This window comes from Bombus flavifrons, chromosome 12 (assembly GCF_040668555.2).
Source record: "Bombus flavifrons isolate JBK064 chromosome 12, iyBomFlav1_principal, whole genome shotgun sequence".
Lineage (NCBI taxonomy): Eukaryota > Metazoa > Arthropoda > Insecta > Hymenoptera > Apidae > Bombus > Bombus flavifrons.
This window is the reverse complement of record NC_138453.1, coordinates 7887924-7911902: the sequence shown is the minus strand read 5'-3', so window position 1 is coordinate 7911902 and position 23979 is coordinate 7887924. Positions and strand designations below refer to the sequence as shown.

Here is a 23979-nt window from a genome sequence, read left to right as displayed (position 1 = left end):
TTTGTGTCTTTTTCTAAATCACAGAATCTCCTCTACCCCAATTATACCACAAATTTCAGGATCACGTTGTATAAACAATTAAAATCCTATTGAAACTGTTGAACCGTCGACACCTGTTTTATTAAAACATGCTTATCTCGAACGTGTTAGCGTTTTTCGAGTAATCCACAGAAACATGGGGACTAACAGAAAACAATAAAAAAAGTACACAAAACAAAGCTGTTTTCTTCTTCGACGGACGAGGGTGTCCTGTCTATTCTTGTAATGGCGTTCCCTCGATCGGGATCCAAGTAGAAACAAGGGACAACGATGTTGCAAAGTGTCATATGTTAGAGTGTGGACGGCAAGCCGAGTACGTGTTACGATCTGGCACGTGAATTCGCATTTACGCTAGTGACATTTATTAAATTGTTGCACGTCATAAATCACCGTCCTTCTACACGCGTCGAATTAACTGCCATTGTGCGATACTCGTATCTCACGACTGCTTTCGTCAATTGTGACGTATATCATTCATTCATATCACGAAACTCATCCAACAAACAATTACATATATTCCAAAGATGGATTTCAATTGAGCGCGTCGAACATTCACGAGTGGTAGGAAACGCGATCAACCGAACAAGAAACTGCAACGCGGCGCGGTTCTCCGACACGCGTGCAAATTTATATAGCCGTGATATGTAATAGCAGCGTTGACATAATCCGTTGATATCGTCTGGCCCCTTGTTACTGGCCCGTATTGCTGGCTGGTGTATTACGCTGCCGAGTGCGGAACATCAGGGGGTGGAAACGCGACATTGATGAGGAGCGATGTTTTGTCGAGAGTTGTGAATTTCGAACTGGGAACTCCGCCACTTTGCAAAGTACAGATTCATTGGATCGAAATTTCAGCTAGTTCTGATAGCATTGCGAGGTTTTCATATATGAGTTACGCGAAAGCCAAATCGATTAACTTCACTCGATACGTTCGGCGAATTATTCGGTTCATGGAGAATTATGAATGGTGATTAACAAACGAACGGTTTATGCAAATTTTAGAAGCAAAATAGAAATTTGTTTGAGCAATGCTCCGCATCGAATATTTCACGTAATTTCTCATATCGTATGCATTTTCTATATTTCTGTGTCTTTAAATTTCCTATAAACGCATAAATCATTAGACCGCGAATATTGTAATATAAAATTAAATTCAAATATTTGCGGACCTGATTGAAAAATTGGAAGTTAAACAGGCTTTGTATTATAGGCTTTAGTATTCTAAAAGTTTCAAGGATTTCGAATAGTACGATACTCCGGTGTGAAAAATAGATAGCACTGAAATATATTATATATAATTATAGTTTCGTTCTACGTTATGTCAGCCAACTTATCTTGCGTTTATAGCCACATTCAGTACTACCGTCTTATGTTTATTGCAGTAATAAGATGAAAGACAAATAATCCACTTGAAACTGTGTTCGTCAGATTGTAAACTTGCTCGACAATATTCCTTAACAGCACGTATACTTACCGCTGTTTAGGTGACCAAACTTAGCTGGCATTATATGCACGTGAGGAATGTCGTCCAGTAATTTAGCAAATAATCTCTTGAGCTGCTTAAGCTGAATTTCGCTGAAGTTAAGCTATTGCTTCGTAAAAAGTATCGGCGAATCGACGTTTGCCTGTAATTACTTTGGAAGGGAATTTATCCCGTGCATGTCAAACTGGTTTTATCGTGATTAAAGCGCTGTTTCACGAGCGAAACAACAATCACGTTCGCTCCTCGAAGGAGGTTTGCCTTGATAGGGGTGATTAGCGATTACAATGATGCGATATCAGGGGCTTATCATCTGCGGTGCTTACTATCTGGGCAAGTCGGTAAACGATGATGTAGATACAACGGATTATGGATGTCAATAATTAGAACCGCTGGTGGGAACCTTGCCGTGTGAAACAATTAGCATAGTAGCATAACTCGCTTCTCCTTGTCTTTCATTTCGATTCTCACGCACTCTGACATATTCTCAAGCGATTACCTCTCTACCGACGTGATTTTCAAAGAGACTTTTTAACAAACAGATGAATTTCTTATCGTTGGAACTATAAAATTCCAGGTTTTCACAATTACTAAATGTATGCGGGTATCATTGGCAAAATTATAATGTTTATTAAGATGACAATAATTATTTTTATCTAAATGGAAGCTAATAATTGTATATAGCTATTTATTTGCATTATATCGTTTACGCTATATCACGTTAATTGCAAATCGACGTAGTCGATAGGATAAAAACGACGAAAAATCGAAGTTGAATTTTCGGGGAGAACCGAAAGAAAGTTACGCGATTGAATAAACAGTTTAAGATTAAACTTTATTCAAATTAGAAGCCAAAGTTGGAAGTTTGTCATTTGAATAGATAATCTCAAATTTAATCACGATCGCTCGTTCCATCTTCGTCACGCGATCGCAAGCAATTCGCATGTGGTCAGAAATTTAAACGCTGTCGAGGGAAAACTTTTTCTATGTAGAAATTGTTCGAAATTAAACGGAACACGCTTTCAAAGAACTCGACTTGCTAATATCAGATAGTACGACGGTTGTCTGTTCCGTGAAACTTACTAAAGCTTGGTAATTTCATTTCTTGCTAGACGTTAATATTCATCGTCGCTGCAAACGAATTAGACAATCTGAAGGAATACGTTATTGCGCGTCGGATTGCAGTTTCTTAAGAGCACTTTTAGTCGTATATGTGTAATATTTGCATCCATGTTCCGCTAAAACTTGCCAAGCATAATTAAATTTCATCAACATAAAGTTCTCTCGCTACATATTTCAACGTTTTCCGTTCCTCGAGTCTTCGTCGCTACCGTTTATCGTTGCTCCGTTATTTTCGCCTTTGTTCAGAAGCCATTATTCTTCGTTCAATTTTGGCGCCGGTACTCGCAAGGGAATAAAAGCGATCAGCCTCGATATTCGAATTAAAAGTTTCGGCCGTGACGCAATCGCGCAACATAGATGTTTTATTTGTTCGTTTAAATATCCGACAAACTCGACGAGTGGAACGGATTGACGTATAAAATTTGGGCTAAAATGGTGGAGAATACGCGTGCACGCGAGACCCGAAGGGATATTAGTTTATTGGCAGAATCGACGGAATAATCCAGAATTTACGTCGATTCTTTAATACCCGTGCTATGTATGGAAAAGTTGTATAAAACTGAGTATTTTATATCTTTCTCATCTTTATGAAATATATACTGTCGTGTTAATTCAAATAGGTGCATCTGGTCAAAAGGCGTTTTTCAGAAAGATGGTTTTTATTATTTAACCAGGCATCGATTTCATATACGTCATTTATTATTGTATTTGCAGTTTCAATGGTGGATAGGATTTTCTTATGTGATAAACGCGTAGATAAATTATTTTTCTACTGCCTGGCAGCAATGCTTCGATTCAAACAAAAGCTGCAAATACGATCTTTCGATATAACGCAAATTTTTTCTACAACACGTATAATTTATTTATAAATGATTTCTAGTTACCATAGAAAATGTTTACGTCTATATTACGCGTGTTAAAATATTGTGAAATTCTTTTAGCATTCTAATGGGTCTAGATTATTCTAATTACATTCATCAAATTTGAAATCAATCTGAAAATGTATATACAAGTTATGAGACATTTGCTGCAAAGATATATTTTGTAAAAAATTAATATGCAGCACGAAGTTTAGATACCTTTGTAATCTCTCTGCAAAATTTATACTCGCATTTAACGTCTACATATATTTTTCGACTATAGAGAAATTTCAAAATGCTTCGTATACCACCTATAATATATTCATCAAAAGTGGTTTCATGCTGGTATGCAGTTTTCTACGCGTTTCCACCCCTTTGGTAAACCGATATTTAAATATTATCGTTGTTTAAAGCGTGTCTAACGAGTGTACACGAGTTTGTTCATATTTCGCGATGACGCGTCAGCAGCTGGTTAAACTAGGCTTCGCTATCTGCGCGTTTTATTGGCACTCGTCCACTGATAGCGGAAACCTGGTGCGGCAGAACACGATGCTCGCTATCTCTGTTTCTTCGACGTGACGTGAAACTAGCAATTCCACGGCCCGATTTCGCGTTCTCTTCCCCTCGACGCACTGGAAACTATTATTATTCCAATTTTCCTCGGCAATGCTCGCCGGACTTTAATTAAAAGAATATTCGGGGATGCGGAAGAAGATTGGAATAGATTAAAGCTCGTTTCAATTAGATATGCGTCGCAGTCTGGATGCTGAAGAGAGACTGAAACGGAATTTCAACAATTTCGTAATTGTTATTGGTGATTGTTGCTTTAGAAAAGCGGCCATTCTCTCTTTCTCTCTCTGTCACACACACACTCTCTTTCTCTTTCTCTCTTTCTCTCTTTGTAGAGCACGCGGTATTTTCCATTCGAAGATCGATAAATAATGAGGCGAATGAAAGGCGCAGTTGGATTACAAATAGCACGGAGTTCGCTTTGCGTACAGATGGAAAGAGTCGGTTCATTGGCATGCAGAATGAAACAATAGGAGTTTCTGTAACTCGGCTTTGATGTTCGTGCCTTTTGGGATAATCACGTTGTTCCTATTTAAATCGCGATCGTTCCGTTTGTTTATGCCAGGTACGCCAATGTACGTTTAGCTGCGTGTTCTCGTTTCTATCTGGCGTTTCTACGGTAAAAACCAATGTAATTTAATTAATAATCGATCGAGAATTAACCGCCTCTGGTTATTTCGTTCCTATCGGCGACGTGACTCAGATAGTAACTGGACCATACGCGATTTACCTTTACGTTTCGCACAGATAAAATATAATTTCAGCTCTGTACTGATTATACATAGAAATTTGTCTGAAGCTCGTACCAAATATTATTACGATAGGAAGTAGACGTTATCAGATCCTTTTCGAACAATGGTTTGCTAAAACGTATCGAGATATCGAGTTAGCAATAGTTAGTTATGATATTAAACGTATTATTCTCTTTTGTTTGGCAAAATTTTTCAAATTTACCTCAGATAGAACGATCGCGTGCGTAATAATTGCAACATTCGCTTGTGCAATTTTATAAACGAACAATGCGAGAATAGAAAGTGCCACGGAAATTGTAGCTGAGAAAACTCGTGAAGCCCGAAACTGACATTATGCATCATTCTGCCAAATCCCCATCAGGAAACATTTACGTCTTCCGCTTTCGAAATACGTCGCTATCTTTCTTTTTGGTATTTCCTTCCAACCCGTTTTCTCTTCCTCGGATTTTTGCCACTTATCTGGCCCGTATCGGAGTTAAGGTACAGGCCTCTGACGGAGAGCCACGTCGTGAAAGTCAGCGATAAGCAGTGAACGTACTTGCTGGATTACTAGGTTCTGCTTTTCGTTCATACGTCTGAGAATAATGGATACGACACAGTATCCAACACAGACCAGCGGGCTCGAATTCTTGTTTTTACTTTGTCTCCTACACTGGACTTTCTCAAAGTCTTAATCCATCTATTTTTCCACTTCTTGTTACGTTAGATTATTATTTTTGAAAAATGTTGCTGTCCAAACGAACGCTTAATCTTCTACCTTAGATGTTAGTAGTCGAGTACTAAAAATTATTTTGTAGCTGCTGAATCATATATTCGCGGGTTTGGTCACTCGGAAGAATAACTAGGCCATCTGCACTCTTAATCAGAGTTGTACATTATTCGATCTATTTAGAACAAATATTTGTCGAAAATATTACTCATCGCTATACATTATTATTCGTTACATATAATACATTACTATGCGTTTTTATCGTTTATTAAAATTCATTCGAATATCAGTACGAATAATTTTTTATTTCAATTTAATTGTATTACAAAAATCTTCGTACATCTGCATAGTCCATTTTTTCAGCAATTTTTTCACTGCAAATTTCAGCAATGCTAAAAACGCGATATTACAACCACGGCCGTTAACAACGTGCGCTCGTTTCCTCCGTGATAACTGCAAAAAAATATCGTTAGCTCTGCCCTCTTGGGACAACGATTCCACGTACTCGTACAATTTCGAGTTGTCCTTTTCAAATTCCAAAACGACTTCGCTACTCGAATTCAGTTAGGTCCCCAGAGAGTTTCGTAGATTCTTCGATTTCTACGCGAGACTTACATTTCAGAAATCGTGGAAAGACGGGACCTCGTATGTGGATTTTACTTTGCCTCTAAAGCTCACACGTCCGTACCCTTACGGCCCTTGTTCACGCGCGAGCACACTTTTTATTTTCCTTTTACTTCCCTCTCTTCGTGATCTCTTTCTTCTATACGTCCGTTGCCATCCGCAGGGATGAATACGATGGAAAGTCGGAGCCGCTCAAAGGATCCTTTTTGCTGCGAACCTATTCGCGCACAGATACAGGCCATTATCTTGCGCGTCATCGGGCCAACTTACGCGTGGCTCGTCTTTTCTTGTACCTTTGCCTCAATTGTTTCTTTTTTTTGCTACGAATTCGTTCAGGTGAATGTGTACGTTTTTATCCACCGAGAAAGACTTTGGTCGAATTTCCCACCTCCAATTATCTTTGTTTTTGCTTCTCAGATAGGAGGATATTTGCAATGTCATCTTATCCCCTTTCCACTTCTCTGAAAAAAACCGTCTAACCAAGCTCGCAATTTATCCAGGGTCGAAGACACGTGTTGCGAATTTTTTTCTTCTACTTTGAAGGACTTAAGGTCGAACCTCCTACTTTGATTTGTTCTATTCTGTTTACTTATATTTCAGTAGTTTTGCTAAATAGCACATCAAACTATTCGTCTAGTGTCTTGTCTTTTTAAAAAATTCATGAAGTTTGGAATTCCCTACAGCATAATAATAATAATAATAATAATATCTATTTGTAATTTATCTGAAACAAAACCTTCTTTTCGTATACGTGGTTACGTATTACTCTAAAATACTCCAGAGTATTTTGAAAGCACCTCACAAAAGCGGAGTTTGAATAAAAAATGACAATACTAGATAACGAGTGGTACAGATAAAAATGGAAAAAAGTGAACAGGAAAATAATAGGATGGAATATACGAATGGCGATTAATGATTACAAATTGCGTTGCAAACTGATAATTTGAACGAACCTAAAGATTTAGAAGTCAATGGAATTACGAAATTATTTAGCAATTATACATAAGCGCTTAAGATAATTATATTATATAGCTAGTTCAATGGGATTCAGGTTGAAAGAGAGTAGAATTTCTAAGAAGGCGAGTATTATGGAAGACAATGTAGTATTTTGTTCTTTCAAGGAATTTTAAATTAATAATAAGTTAATAATAAATCGAATCTTTCTCTTTTAATCGGTTCCGCTACTTTCTTGCTTTCTTCTATCTCTCTAATGGTGTTCTGACTTGGAACTCACTTACCGTTCGAGTGAAATGGGTTTAGGACTTGTGTGATTGTTTTAATCCTTTGAAAGTTTCGAAATCGAATTTTTCATTTTTAACTGTTCCCCTTCCCTTCATCTTCTTATCTTGTGTCTACACAGTTGAGTAGGAGGACGTTGGAAAATTCCCAAAACTTTGCGATTTGCGTTCATGCCGAAGTGAGTTCGAATGGAAATACGATTTTCCACGCTTCGAGAACGCCCGAGAATACTTTTTCGGCGACAGATTATCCCCACGGAGTACTAGTCGAAGAATTAATTTTAGATGGGGTGAATAATTTCGCAGCCCCAAGTGGAATTGAACTCTAAGCCAACAGGTTGCTAATCCACTTCTCTGGGCCCTTTCCTCTCTATTTTCGTTGACATTGTCAATAATTTATGAATTTTTAAAAGCAGCATACTCATTTTTGCAAAACTTCGCTCAAGACAAGACGAGTTCACAGAAGACGTTTACTGCACCTTTGCCGGAGTTGCAATCGGATTATTTTTTATCATGACGTATGAAAAAATTTACTCGTTGCATCTCAACTGCTGCTGCTTTATCAAATTATTAAAATATCTTTTTATATTTTATCCCATCGTGGAACTACATTTATCTGAACTCTATTAAAACGATATTTTATACACAGTTAATACTCGATTAACTGTAATCTTCTCGATTGAATCCATTTATCTGCAAACGAATCCCCTGTTGCGTGAATGAAAAATAATAAGTAGCGAGGAAAATTGATGGCTAGCTATTTCGTAAAGTAAAATAAAAATATAGAACTATTTACAATTTCATGAACAATTCAAGATACCAATAGGAACAAACGTTTGTAAAATTTTATCAAACAATTTGTTCTTTCCTTTGCACTTTCTCGTCGCCGAAACGATTTTTAATCAAATCGTAATTTACGCTTTTCCACCGCACTCACGTCGCCCTAATCTGATTCAGACGTTGACGTATGACGAAACGGTCTGCTCCTGAGAAAGTTTCAGCCAATTCAGGGCCGATTCTGTTTTCGGTATTGCGAAGTTTTTGCTATTATTAGACGAGGATGGAAGTGGAGTTCGGTGCTGATGCTGGATATTGATCTCTCGTTTCGAAGGGAACATTTCAGTGATATCGATAGCCGATGTTTTGCGTCTTTTAGGCGTGGGTCGCGAGGGAATCGTCCATGGAACGAGGAAATTGGACAAACGTAGTCGAACCGAAGGGAAAATCGACAGGTTTATAAAAATATTTCCGTTCTATATGCCAGGAAAATTTTTCAACTTCCCTGTCCGCGATCACTTTATCGTAAACCCGTGCTTTTACGATATCGAAAGGACGATTTCTAAAGAAAGGGCAAAGTTGAAGCACCGTTAAAGACGAAGATTAAGTCTGAGACTGTTTTCACATTGAATATCACGTCCATTTAATCCTATTGTTCTTCTTATTACTTTTTCACTTTGGATATGTTTGTCAAAAAAATTTTATAATTTTCTGCATATATTACGTGTGCTGTACAAAACTTAGAGATAGTAATCTAAACGATTTAACGAAATGATTTTAGTAAATCGTGATAGTATCTAAAGAGTAATTCACGATTAGAAATAATTCAAATCATAATTGCAACATATTAAACAAATTTTTATTTCGAATCAAAGATAACGTGGAGATTATTTGAAAAAAAAATATCTTAATTTAACTTAGGCAAATTGTGGACATTAAACGAAGATTACTTTAATTTCACGCTAGATAATCTGCGTCTGAATTAAATAATGGATTAAGATTGGATTGCGGCAAGCCAAAATGCAGCGTGTCTTAAGAATTGCTTTAGCCGGGAAACAAATGAACCGCAATTAACTTAACGTTTAATTTTGGAGAGAATTCGAGCGGGTAAAGTGGCGAATTCCTTCCTTTTCATCCTTAGGAAATTTTTCATTTCAACGGACGACAAAGGCTGTCTCGAATCACCAGAGACTACGTTGCTGCTCGGCAACGCTATATTAAAATCGTTCGAGGTCCGTGTTTTCGCGTTGCAGTGGCAAAAATTCGCTTAAAACTGTTTATGATTCGTAGGAGAAACGCCCGGAGAAAAATTACGCAATCTCTTTGACCCGCATCTTCGACGGATGTGAAATTTTTCATTTACGTTCCACGATAATCGGACTGACTGTTTGATCGCGATATTGCAACACGTACGCTGCTGTTACTAAAAAGTATGTGGGCGGTTGTTTGTACCTGACAGAATGTAATTTAGTTACGAAATTGTAGATAGACTGAGTTTGACTATATCCGTTATTTTTTCACAAAACATTGTGACAGAATGAAATTTATTTTTAAAAGTTGACACGCAACAAAGCAATCATTTTTTTCTATTTGAAGCAATGAGATTTTCATACAAAGTAACAGTACATTGTACTTTATATGATGTCAAATATGTATCTCTAAAATTCAATTGAAAGAAGGAATTTTGACAATACGAGATACAACATATTCAATGTTTCAATTATTCCTCTGTCCGTTGATTTTACAATGAGATTTCTTCTAATTAATTTGCCATTGATTACTATATCTTGGTACTTGATACTTCGTATTGGCATTTGATTGTTATCATTTATTTATTATGAATGCAAGTACCGAAGTATCCATATACTTAGAAACTTATGACAGTGTGCATATGTATAACGGTAATAACAAGTAGTTTGCGAAGGAAGGAAAAGGAGAAGATAAGCAAAGCTGATTGGCTGTGCCACGTGATCGATATTTCGCGAGACGGCGGTCTCTGCTAGACTCAAACTCACGAGGCTCTCTCCTCTCTTACTAGTAAAAGTTGAAATTTACTTGGGAAACTAAAGTCTCGACGCATAAATATCACGGTATCTAATGTTAGATATTCTGGCGCTGGTCTCGTAACTCGTTTTGAAAAATTGCTTTTATATTCTGTGGCGCGAGAAGTCGCGAAAGAAGCGGGCACGTCGAGCACGCAACAAGTTGAACTGATTTCAGGAGAGCCATGGCTAACGATGTTATCTATCACGCCACGTAAGTTATTTAAAGCCGCGATTCTCAAAGGTGTTGGAATAATTATGACACAACAGGTGGCGAGTTTCTTTTTACCAACTCGCCAAGTAAAATGTGTCGTGTTGGCTATTGTTTCGACGAATTAACCTTTTCGTAATCTTTTGTAATCCCACGTTGACTATCACTCGTATACATTTCCTATATAATAATATAATATCGTCCCTCTTGTGCCAATATCACGATTATGCGATTCGATAGATTATAAATTATGAATTATAGAAATTTGTAATCGAGCGTTAAGTTATTGAATAATCCTGAAGGTAATGGATTAGGTTCAGAATATAATCATTTATAGTCTTGTACTGTACATGTTATAACGTTCATGTTTTCAATTTATATAGTTCCTTCACGATTTTGGCATAAGAGGGATGATACATATTGTATTAGTTTGCTGTTAAAATATTAAGACAACGCAAAACTGACTTAACGATGGTAAATAACAAAATCGAGGGACCGACTGGAACGAAAATTTGAAAATACCGTAAGTCGCAAGGAATTATAAAGTGAAACGCGTAAAAGTCGCTTGGCGGAGAAGCCTGTACACGTTCGATGAGAATTTCAAGATGAGGCAGTCGTAAAAAAAAAATATACGACCGATATTTGACATAAAAAGTAACACGATGTCATAAAGGGACCTCTGTCTATGTGGATCGTTTTGACGTTCGATATACATAAATGACAACTCTTCCATCCTGTTCACGTCGCTATCGATAAAGATCATAACTTTCTTTTCTGGGTTAACGCAAACTGTCAATCATCGATTCTGTTACTGCCATCAAATTTTATGAAATTGTTTACGTTAACTCATAGAGGAATTAACTTCACACAATTGTTCCAATCAGAAGTTAAAATTTTGAAAAGATTCGCGACTCGTTTACCAAAATTTCAACGCCCGTAGAATTTGCGTTACTCTCTCTTCCTTTGTTCCAAAAATTGCGCCGTTCAACGCGTTAATTCGTCGAGAACTTCTCGTTACGAGAACCTTTCGCTTCTGTTTGTTCGTTCGTCACGAGTTCTCATGAAAAAATGGGAAATCCCCTCGACAAATTTCAACACAGCGGTTGAACCGTAGCTTTCGAAGGATCTTGCATAAAATTCTCGCGTCCCTCTAGGCACGTCTGGCGGAATGAAACCGCGAAAGCTTCCGGAGGAACCATATTCTTCATGAAAATCACATTCGAGAGACTGAATATTAAGACAATGGATTCAGCTGCGCAGGAATTTTTCCATTTTCCCCGGTTGTATGTTTCATAACATTTGCGATTTCGTTGTCTGTGTTGCTCGCCGTAATACCGGCAATATTCTTATGGTTCTCTGTTGTCAGACAACGTTTGCTGAACAAACTTTATCCACGAATTCTTTGCCGCGTATCTGTTTCCCGTTGTCTCGTTTAAAGACTAGAAAATAGGTTAATTAGGATGGCGAGGCCGCATACCGACATACTTTAGTTGGAAATTTCTCAGAGCAACAGGTAGCCAGCTATGGAATTTCATACGGCTTGTCCGATAGGCTCTATGTTCCGCTATACATGTCTGCATTCTATTGAAGTCGAATTATTACGTCTGTTTATCCTGATAGCATATCCAGGATTTCTCACGCTCTGCTTCAGCTTGTTTATATACATAACTAATTTGGATAAATCGATAGCAACATGATAATCCTTTAATGCTGGTAAAACGAACCGCGAAATGGAACAGAGTTTTGTAACGATCGTAGACGAGGATATGGAGCAGTGTGTGAAGCTACGCTGACTCACGAAAGTATTTCAATATCGATCAGAAATATTGCACGTGTTGTCATGATTGCAAATAAATAATTATAAATTTCTAGATGTATATAGAAACCATAAGACGTTTCTTGCAAACGTATATCTAGCAAGAAATTAGTCTACAGCATAAACAGCCAGGCTTATAATAAGCGATAAATAGAAAGGTGGATGAAAATAATTTTTTGATGGAAGAGGTTTTCTGTCTGGAACCGACAAATCAAACAAATTCTAAAGTGCTTTCGAGGGAACGGTGTACATTTTTGAGCGACATTTTCGTGACTGTTGTAGGAATATGGATCTCTTCAGGGAAAAAATCCATTCGAGAGGCAGATGGAGGAAACTGGACGATTGGCGGAGCACCAGTTGAAGCATCCTCTGGTGAAAGTACCTTATCGTTTTGATACGTTCGATTTCTTGGAACTGTTCGACGCGCCAGACGTTTTTGTTATATTGGAAGAAAGTTAAGAATGCGATGGCATTTGGCTGCTACGTATTCTGGAAAATTGATCGACTAGAAACTAGCCAGCGAAGATTTTTTTTTCCAATTTTCCGTGAATCTTCCTAAGACTTGAAATTCCAGGATTCACAGGGATTTCGAGGATTACGGCGCTTAAAAGACCGGAATGCTATTTTAATTGTTTAGAACAAGAGTATTTCAAGAGTCCGATCGTTTGAAGAGAATACATTTGCAGATTAATTGTTGAAAATGTTCAAGAATGCAATGGAAATCTGGAAGAAGCGAAGTGAAATCTACAAGACATCAATCAATCATCGAGTTTGCATAGGGGCGCCATGTTGACTTCGCGAAACCCGCTCAATTATGCAAGCTCGGCTATCGATTTCTTCAAGCGCAACGCCGCGAGTTTCTCCGTGCGCGATATACTCTGCGATTTACCGCGAGAGAATTTGAAGAAAAATTGAAACCAACTTGCCCTTATCATTAGAATCAAATCCGTTTACAAATCAAAATAAACTAAATTTCATGGTATACATTGGCAGTAGAAACATGTTTCATGATCAGACACTGGGGAACTTCTTACGATTTAAACGCCACGGTTAGAAGCATGAAATATTCGAGACGTTTAGTCTGTTATACACCTGGACGTTCAGAAAAATGACCAGCTTTTTGCCTGTTAGATCTCGACAAGGCACGAAAGGGTTTTTTTAACAACGTAACATTATGCACACGCAATGAAGTTTAAGTAGACCTTGCACGAAACAATGCAGAAAGAAAAAAGAACGTGTAAGTGAGAGGCAGAAAACACGGGGAAACGAAAAAGTTACGTGGCGTGACTGTTAAACACGGCTGTTGGATGCATTTTGGGATAGAGGAGCGACATAAATATCGAAGTTATATGGCATAACTCGCACGTACGGCTCTGTATATTAATGAGCGCGTTAGAAAGGCTCGTTCCACTTTGCGGGGTAATTTCGAATTTCCTGAGCTTATTTCACCCGAGAGTATTATACTACTGGCGAGGCAGTTTGGAAAAATTTCAGTTTGGCCAGTCCTCGCGTTAATTGACCATAATTCTCTGTTCAGTAGACATTAACAACGAGGACAGGATGGAAATAGGACGAAATTGTATTGTCTAGATCAATAAACTCGTCCTTTCAGTCTCGCATACATCTCCTGTATTATTTATTGTCGCGAGAATTAATTGCATACAGAAATTATGGAAAATTTATAGACAACGCGCGATAATAGTTTGTTATATTCAACGACAAATTATGATAAATGTCGAGCGATTATAGCATTTGAACAAGCCAGAAGCCAAACTAGCCAACCATAGCTTTCATTAATGTTTTAATCGAGATACATAAGCATACGATAAATATTCGATTCTCGAGAAACGAACGACTTATTTCTGTTACGACTAAATCATTAATCTAGTCAAGAATTTATGTATTTGCTACACAACTAATCCATTCGTAATAATAAGTTTCACCGAAGGATTTCCACTTGCGAGTGAATTTCCAGTGGAATTTGGGAAGGCACTGGATCATCTTGCAGCATCGCGGACGTTTGATTAATCGCAGCCTCATTAAGCAATTTCGAGCACAGAATGTTTGCCAACCGCATAAATTATACGACCGACATACCGGCGAGAGACCATAAATTCCGATTAACCACTTTCTTTAATGAACTCGACGCGAGACTCAGAAGTTCCTGGTCAATGGAATCGTTCGTTTGATGTATTCCATTCCTTTATTTTATTAAGGCAAATAATAGATAAATAGATAATAGTTATTTTCAGTAGTTATTTTTAAATATAATTCTTCAATATCAACATCATAATTGGTCAACGCTTAAACACTTACCAGGAACTAGATTTTCTCTTTATCTTTGGCGAAAGGAGAACGAGGATGCGGTTTCGAGGCTCTTGGCATTTCGTAGAGTTTACTTAGCCGCGAAGCCATACAATTTTTCCTATTCGAAATAGTTCAATGTACTTTTGTATTTCAAAGTTATAGGCAATTTTTGTTTCAATAATTCGCAATAATTCAATAATTCCTTTCAATAATTCCTCAGCTGCATAGAGGGTGTTCGAAATGGTTAGCCTCTGTCTCTGTTATTCGACGTAGATCTGAAAGAATGATCGCGAGCAAGTGGATATTTCGTGCACTTTCCATGAAAAACAATTGATTATTACTTGATACGATGAAACAAAGCCAAATGGTACACGCGTTTGTATGAACTTTCTCACTGTCCTTGTGTTCCTTGTCCACTTATTAAGTGTCGTGTTAAGTCACATGTTATGAAACACCCTGTATACGTGAAGAACTATACATCGATATTCTCTTTTTATTTCATAGCACGTGTTTCCTTCTTGAACAGCCTCCGAAACGTTACTTGCCTGTTTGCTTATTAATTAAATATTTGAAGAAAATTGTGCAAATTCTCGCATTCCACATTAATAGAACGAACATCAAGATTGCCCTTCTATTAATATCGCATGGTCTTGCGTTGTACTTATCGAACGTTGTAATCACACGATCTTTAATACATACATTCTTAGCTATACCTTCCACTTTACTTCCTGTTTCGCTATTTTAAAACTAGCGAATATCGAGCTACACGCGTGAAAATTCGCGACCCATTCCAAAAAAGAAGAATTCGACGCGGCGACTGCATCTTTTGCCTCGTTTAGTTTTGAGGAAGAGTGGAACAGTAGGTCGTGTCGTCGAAGGGATGACTTTCAAGTGGAAAGTTGGCACGTCGCGAGTTCGGGCATCTCGAGTTGCCGAGGTGAAGCACGAAGTTGAACACGAGGCTCCGATGAAAGGGTTGGCTAACGTGGCCTGCCAAGTAAGCAGCGTTTTTCATGCTCTTCGGTCGACGCCACGGAACGCGGCGCCTAGTTACCAACGAAATTGATCGGCTATTTCAAGCTGAATTTCTGAAAGGCGCACTTCAGATTTTGTTAGCGAACACTCTTACGTCGTCCGCAAGTATGTCGAAGCGTTTAGCAGCGATCGACCTTTGCAAAAGTAGTTTCATTTATTCCGCGTAAATCACTATATTTTTTTTTTTTTTTTTTTTTTGATCTACTCGAAAAAAGAAAAGAAATCGAAGGTTTCCTCTTATAAGATTAGATTTTAGAAGTAGCTTAATTCATTTGGCGTAGGATGACTCCAATCTTATTTTATGATATGCAAAGAAGCATTTTAAGGTTCTCGTTATAGATGCATTTTTAGGATTCAATCTTTTGAGCTTGTTAGAGAAGCATCTTATGCCATCTTGAAGCATAATTTAGCAACGAATTAGAGTTGGGAAAAGTGATTTAATTAATTGCCTGTATCTAATCTAATTTATTTCAACGTTTCTAGTATTCCTGATGGCATATAAAGAAAAGTTTAGAGATTTTCCTTATGAAAGTAAACTTTGAATCTCTTAGTAAATCCTCTTACATCATGTCAAAGCGTTTAACAGTGATTTGCAAAAGATGGTTCAACTTATTTGCTGTAAGATGTCTCTATTTTTCCGATGATGTAAAGATATAATAAGAATTTGGAGAATATTTGCTTCGTGAAAGATTTCGAATAGTATTCGTGTATTTTCTCTCTATTCTTATTACATCATCTTGAATTGAAATTCTTCGAAATACGGAGATGGAGTTGCAGGAAAATATCCTGCTGTGAATAGCAACAAGACTTTTTAGTTTCTTTAATCGATCGTATAAGAACGATGGGTTTGGCTGGCTTGTTGATCGAGTCGTTGATACTACGAAACATTCCAGCGTGATCGAACAGCAACACACAGAATATGCATACGGCAACCACGCAAACATCTTGACTATCTGTTTGCATTCTGATCATATTAGTTTCCTGTTTTCTTGCATATTTGCATAGCCCCAATATCCTCTTGCCGTGTCCTAATATCTATATTGTAGGATAATTTCTCCTGGGAGTATCAACGTTTCGAAACGTGAACGAATAATACGTTTCGACGAGTTCCTTCAATAAAATTCATCCCTCTAAACTTATTATTACCCATAGAAAATAAATTCTCGGGAAAATTGGAAGTGAGCGCCTTTGATTACCATATATCGTGTAAAATATTAGATTTTATATCCACTGGGGGATTTCGATTTGCAACAGTGTCACAATGCAAATCTCTATCCAACAGTTTTTCGTTCGATTAACTTTTAGTCTGTTCGAACCTTCTTGCAGGATTTTATTACCAGAAAGATTTCTCGCGGCAATTTAAACGGCGCACGTATGTTCATGCACCATGCAAATCGTGCGCGGTGGCCTTAAAAACACCACACTGCGCCTTTCGAGCATGCACACTTCATTACTCTATCGATTTGAATCGATGGCTAGCGGCGCGGTACAGTCGGCAACTAGTTATCGGATAAATCGCAGATAAAAGTCTCGTATTCGTCTGTAATAATTCAATTACTCGCTCTACTCGATCGTGTACGAATCCGCGATAACAGTTGGCTCGGTCTTTTTCGGCGTAACTTTTCGGCGTAACCGTAATTTGGTGGCATCAGCTCGAATAGATGAATCGAGAGACCTATTTTGCCACATGTTTGTCGTTACTGTACCGTCGACGGCGTGTAACAAACCGGCGGAGCATCGCAAAAAATATGGATTAAAAAAGCCACAGGCTGTGAAACGCTGGTCCACGAGCGCGTATTTTTGTTCACGCTATTTAGGTCTCGCGGTTCGTGTACCATCGCGAGGAGTTACATCGAATGTAAAATCACTGGCTGAAACACGGACCATCCAGCATGGTTTCGTTGTTTTTCATTTTAAACTTTGTTGACGGTAATTCGATGCCATTTGTTTGGAAGAATTCGTCCACGAATTTGTGAACATTTTTAACGAAATTCTTTGCTCTGTGAAACCTGGAAAAAATAGATTGTGTTTCCCTTGTATTATTTAATCTATTAGTAAGGTGAAGAATATAGCAATATCGAATATGGTTATGATAAGTTCTATGTTTTAAATGAATAAATCCTGTCAGTTTATTTGGTTTTTGGACCCGAAATACGTTTTTGTAGATGTCTTAATCGCTTTACAGATGTTGGAACGCTGCGAAGTTAGATCTCTGAGAAAAGTTTGCGGATCTGGACCTGATTATCTCGTATTAAAATAACAGCCACCGAGTAACGCCAAAGACCAGTAAGTTTTCTTTCTTATGATTATTAAGTTTTATCATACTTAATGCAATTGTTAATATTTTCTGCAAAAGGCTCAAAATAAGGAATTCTTGAACCCAATACCAGAAATATGGGAAATCTTAAAGACGGAGAATTCCAATTGTCAATTCTTGGTAATTTTATTGCGCTGTCGGAGTTTTAAATAAGAAGAACAATTTTCTTCAGTTTCATTGCATCGGTTTCGATCGTACTCCCAATAGAGGAACGAGCAATCTTTGTGTTCTGAAAGCGAACCGAAAACAATATGCGATCTCAGTGATTTAGTCGCAATAACTGAGGAAAAGCACAATGGAATAGCAAACGAGATCTAGCCTTCTCTCTATTCTTTCGTTGTCAGATTTACATCGGCCGTGGTGCAAAAATCGTTTTAGTAACGTGACAAGTGAAACGTAATCAAAAGCAGGAGCAGAGGTACACGGCCTTTTCATCGCTGTTGCATTTTACAAGAATCCTATAACGTCGTATTTGCGTCAGTTATTCAGGTAGACGCGGCGGAACGCGGAAAATGACTCGAATGAACGTTCCTCGTTGAATATTTCGACTTGCTGGTAGCCTCATAAACATAGTCGTGGTATAAATGTGAAGGAAAGAGTGCGTTGATTACAAAAACCATCGACAGGGTTTATTTAAAAAAATTAAATTTTAAGGAATAAACGTCGAAGTGGCCCCACTTTCCAGTAATTTAAACGAACCCATAAAATGCAGCTAAAATCTAAGTAACTGTTCGAATTTGCTATTTAAATTCACACAACTAATATTTTTAACAAACTTTTACATTTTCAAATCTGACGTCTGCACTAACCTGTTCTAGTAAATGCAGTGTAAATATTGCTGCAAACCCTTCAATTCTTAAGTTGATACTTTTCTAGAATTTAGCTCGACACCCATTAGTCGAAGATTTAACCCATTCACGTGTTCACACCCGTGACATATGAGTTTGCAGGAACATCCAATTTGTGTAAGCCCATGACAATCACGTCAGATAGTTTGTTCAGTTTGATAAAAGAAGACGATACTTTCTCTAAATTGTAAATCAACATCTTTTCTTCAATTTTAATGTGACCAGCATTCATAAGTCGATTCTTTATCGTCTTAGTGTCTTCTTTTAATAGTTTAGAATTTCATTTTATTTTTTGTATCGTATCTTTGTCTCCTTTTGCTATTTTTAGTAAGTCATCGTTGTTATTAACATATGCCTACTATGTTCCATTCTTTCACTTTCTCCTCTGTATTTCTAAATGTACTTCATACGCTACTAAAAACGAAGAAGAGATAGTAAATCTTCGCTGTTAGGAGATTAATATGTCGATAGATTTTGTTGCTATATTTTACTCGAAACCGTCAAGAAGTATCGGTGATCATTGTCCATGCATGACCTGAAAATTGTACGTCCTAGCCGGTTATCTAATCCCAAATCCGGCGGACCAAGTAGTACGAGTCAATAATCCCAGCGACCAGGAATATCGAGCAAGCAGTCACGCGCGCCGTCATCTGCCGTTGAAATTTCGTTTTCCGAAAGCAACCAGCTTAAGCAGCGTTCACATTGAGCGATTCAACTACAAAACAGCCCTTTAACGTCAAAAGGAGAGTCGCAGAGAACCTCGGTAAATAAAGGAAGTTCCAGGGCTCTGGTATGTTCCAAGGAAGCTGATTACATAGGATCTAACCGTGAAAGATAATTCCTGAGCGGAGCGAACCCTAATCAAGTTGGGGCGGCTATGAGAGCACGAAGAAGCTAACCCAAGGGCCGTGTCTGGTTGCAAAAGCCCGCGGCCGAACAATAATCCTTGTCAGTGTGCGGAGACGAAGCTGTGCGCACTTAAGTAGCCCATTAAAGGTTAAGTTCTCAACGTGAAACCCGCAAACGTTTATTGTGCACGAAGCCATCCACACTTGCGTCGTCGTCGTCGTCGTCGACGACGACGACACACGTTAAGTCAATAACAGCTGCCCACTTATCTATTACAGATGTCACAGGCCGACTTTGGACTTCTGGCCCAATTGCACATTTGGGTCAAGTTAATCGGAAGTAGTAGCCCGGAGCGATTCTAAACCGACCAGCGAAATTCACCGCGTCGATAAATTAATTAAAGCGTACTTTGCACTAATACTGTTTCGACTGTAAACCACCACTGCCGTTAAACGTGATAAGTAGGCTTTATTCTCAGGAAGATTTTACGATGATCGTTGTACGATGGAAGGTGCGCAGGCGAGTAACTTCTTGGTACTGTAGGTGCGAACGATATAGAAAACGGTCGTAAAGTCTGCGAAAAACTAAAGTTTACAGCGATGAAACGTGTAATTTAAGATATCTTGCATTTTTGGAGTGATGAAAACCGTAAGGTCCTTTCAGGGTTCAGATTCTCAAGCATGTTGAATCTGCTACATTCTTTCGGACATTTTGAATCTATTCGTTTCTAGTACCGTTAAAAAATTCCTCAAACTCGAGTAGAGTACATCAAAGAATTATTACGCTATAAAATTACACTGAAGCTTTTCTTAAAACGTTAAAAAATCTATTTCTTTCGTGAACTGTCAAAATATCAGAGAGGACCCTGAGATATTTATTGAAGTCTATACTATATTATATTACTCGATATTTCTACGTGTAGAACATATCTGTTTGTCTGGCTGCACTATATCAGGAGCTGTCCGCTTTTGCAATTTTGATTTAAGACTGCACTATATCGTTGCTATACGATTTCGTCGTTATTGACCTTCATTCATATTCATAATTCAATCAAACAATCCAATAGGAAGGGATCTCATTTAGGTATAGCATGAATTTTTCATGAATCGATGCAATTCCAAATTCCATGCGTGTTACGAAATGTTTCCAACGCCTTCGAGCGATTTTATTTCTAAAATAGTTGAATCTCTCTTTCTCTCTGTCTGTCTATTCCGACTATTATGGTGATAAGAAATATGGCAAATATATAACACCATGGGGCATAGAAACGAATCAACGATATTAATTCCCTCGCTATTTTAGTCGAATTACTATCGTCCATCGGATTCGGTGGTGTATTCCGTGTAAATCAATCGATCCTCATCATCGATGAGTATATTTTTCGAGGAGATTGCAAATATGAATTTCATCTCGATCGAGTGTTCGTTGATTTTGCACGAGTAGGAACCAAATGAACATTCGCAAAATTAGTTAAAGGATATCTGAATTACTATAAATGCAGTAGCCCATGAAAATAATCGATCACTCGTAGGAAGCTTTTATTAGGCATTTTAAAATTTCATCAGCACTGTAATCATGGTTGTACTGGTAAAATTTGAAACAAATCTGAAAATGTACATGGAAGCTACAAGTTTACAAAGGTATTTAAAGAGTCGATTATTCATTATATTAATGAGACCATTATTCAGTGGAATTATTGTTAATATTTATATGTTTAAAATAATTATCTTATATCATTACAGTCTTTATGAAATTTCGTAACAATCTATTTAACGCATATAATATACAGGGTGAAAGAAAGTCACATAAATGTTTTCTTTGATTTTAATAACACAAAAGATGTCAAAATGGTCAACATGGAACAACAAACGTCGAAAATGAAAAATGGACGTAGAAATTTTCTATGGTACAGTGTCCGAATACTTTTGCGAGGCACTGTATGATGAAGGGGCTATAGAATCGCGATCTCTCTGTTTCGAACGGGTTTGCTTCCAAAAATTCCAGTTTGATTAAAAACAATATTTGTAACAGTCGATAAAATTGCCACTACCTCGAACTTCATCATGTAAATTTCGTGTAATTAAACAGTCGCAAGGGCAACTTTGAACGAGCGACGAGCGCCAACTCGTTTCATTTAAAGCGCTGGTCAACCAATTCTACCGCCGGTAATTAAGTTTCTCGATCGATCGTTTTATCTTGTTCCTACCTCGTTTCAAAACGTTAATCTCGCCAAGTGGAAGAACACAAAATGTATACTGTTCAGCAAAGATACTTGACGATTTAGTTTTAATGAATTTTCTCTATGACAAACAAAAGCGACAAGTGAGTGAAGGAGCATGAGAGGAGACAGAAAAGTGGCTCGAAGTTTGAGAATTCGTTTCGAGGAATGTTAGTGTTTCGTGTCTGAATGGGTTCGAGAAACGAAATTTAGAAGCTTGTACGCGGAAAATTCAAGAGCTCAGAGTTTGAGTTTGAAAGCGGGCAAGTACAGTTGGCGTGCGACTCATCCAGTTAGAGCTCTTAATTATTGCCGAGAGCTTTGTTTCGAAATTGTTTCCCGAAGGACAATCTACGCTTAACATACGCCTGTACTTTGAGATTTTCATTGCCAGCATCGAATTTCGATATTTTCCATAACATCACGCGTTAAAGTCTTAATCGCGACGCAGGTTCCTTTTTATTTTCAAAACTTTTTTGTCTGTACCATTATCTCCTGTTATTTAATTTAGAATTAGAATTTAATTAGAATAAATACTTTCCTTTTCCTTAAATGTCTCAAGATCGATCGGTTTCCACTTCTCGTTTGCCTTTCAATTCTGCTCCTATGAATGGCACACTTTCACCACTACTCTATTCTTTTCTATTTTTCTAAAAGTGTTGTTGAAGCTTGAAGAACTCACACACAGTTGAGATAAATGGTGCATTTTTGTCCCTTTTAACGATTGAAGGTTTGGCAAGGCCTTGCGTTTGCTCTTTTCTTACCATCCCTTTAGAAGAGATCTAGGAATTTACCCTGTAGCTAAGCAGTGAACTGTTTTATGCTTTTTATGACTCAAGGTCGAACTTTCTACCTCTCGTTTTCCCACTTTTTTACCGTTGTAGATGAAGGGTATTTTCCACTTTCACCCTCGTTTATTCCGCTATAGTAATGCCCATTATCTGCTTCGTACGTTGCTAAGCAGGAATTATGTGCGTTGCCAAGCAGGCATTTATGTGCGGGGAAAAAGTTACGATCGTATGCTCAGCCACGCGTTTTAATTTATTCAAAGTGCATGATGATCCTTTCGCTTGGAGATTTCGAAGGAGCCTCTAATTGGTTATCGTCGCAAGAGTAACACCAGCTACATTGTTTATGTGAAATTCCCTTGAAATCTTTCATATTATCCACGCTTCTACTTTCAATTCTCACATATACATACATACAGTATACATATATATTTTTAAATATTTATAGGAAATTTGAAAGTGAAGAAGAAAAATTGCGCGATATGCACGTAATACGAAAAAGTATACAGAATATCCCAAGTATAGTACTGTTTGTAATATTTGCTATGTAAAACAATTTTTTAACGACGATCTATCTTTCTCATTGTATTCTTAAAAATATGAATTTGCATAAAAATCCGCAGTTTAACGATCACTGTATGCATGCAAATGTGAGAGTTGAAAATAGGAGCAGCTGACAGCCTCTCTCTTGGGACTTTTAGCGACATAATCACTATGTAGAGGTAATACTAGCTAGCATACATCGTATTTCACAAAGCTCATGGTACATAGGAAACAACAGTTTTCCTATGGTCAAGTTAGAAAGACGTACAGGATTCGATGCATCACTGTCTGTTTCGAGTGCATTGATTAGATCGTGCTTCGTATTCGAGCGTATTCGTGAACGTATTCACGTTGTATTGCCGTGCGTTTATTCTCTCGATACCGTTTAATTGTCCCATCTGGAGACTAGATGTGTCGTCAGTAAAGTTTTACTCTGATCCCTGTAACGTCTGACGGCTTGACGCCCTTTGTTCTTGATGGCCTTTCAGTGCTAGCGTGCTCTTTGTCCCAGAGTTCTAGAAAGGATTTTATCTTTCCTAAATTACCACTTGGAACATTAGCGAATCGATTGTAACTCGAACCTGTCGCTTTATTAAACAAAAATAGCAAATTCTTTGTATTTTTAATTTATTACAAACTAGTGACGTGTATGTCGCGTGAAAGAATCTTTGTTATACCTGTTGGCAGAATGAGGATGTTTATGGAAATTTATATTCATTTTTTATATACTAATTACTTTTATTTATTATTTTTATTATGAATGCAGCAAAATAAATAGATAAATAAATGAAACCTAAGCAGAGATCTGTTCCAATATACATATAGATACACGTG

At 37.6% G+C, this 23979-nt stretch overlaps 1 protein-coding gene across 11 annotated transcripts in view; it reads left to right on the top strand.

Annotated features, from left to right (window-relative positions):
• Positions 1–23979, top strand: part of 5-HT1 (serotonin receptor) — a 162108-nt gene that overhangs the window by 48980 nt on the left and 89149 nt on the right. For 2 of the 11 annotated variants that reach the window (XM_069124631.1, XM_069124638.1), the window contains exon 2: positions 17768–17868. The exons of the other annotated variants lie outside the window; for them this stretch is intronic. The gene's annotated coding sequence lies outside the window, so the exon portion shown is untranslated. The remainder of the gene's footprint in view (positions 1–17767; positions 17869–23979) is intronic. 11 annotated transcript variants of the gene reach the window in all.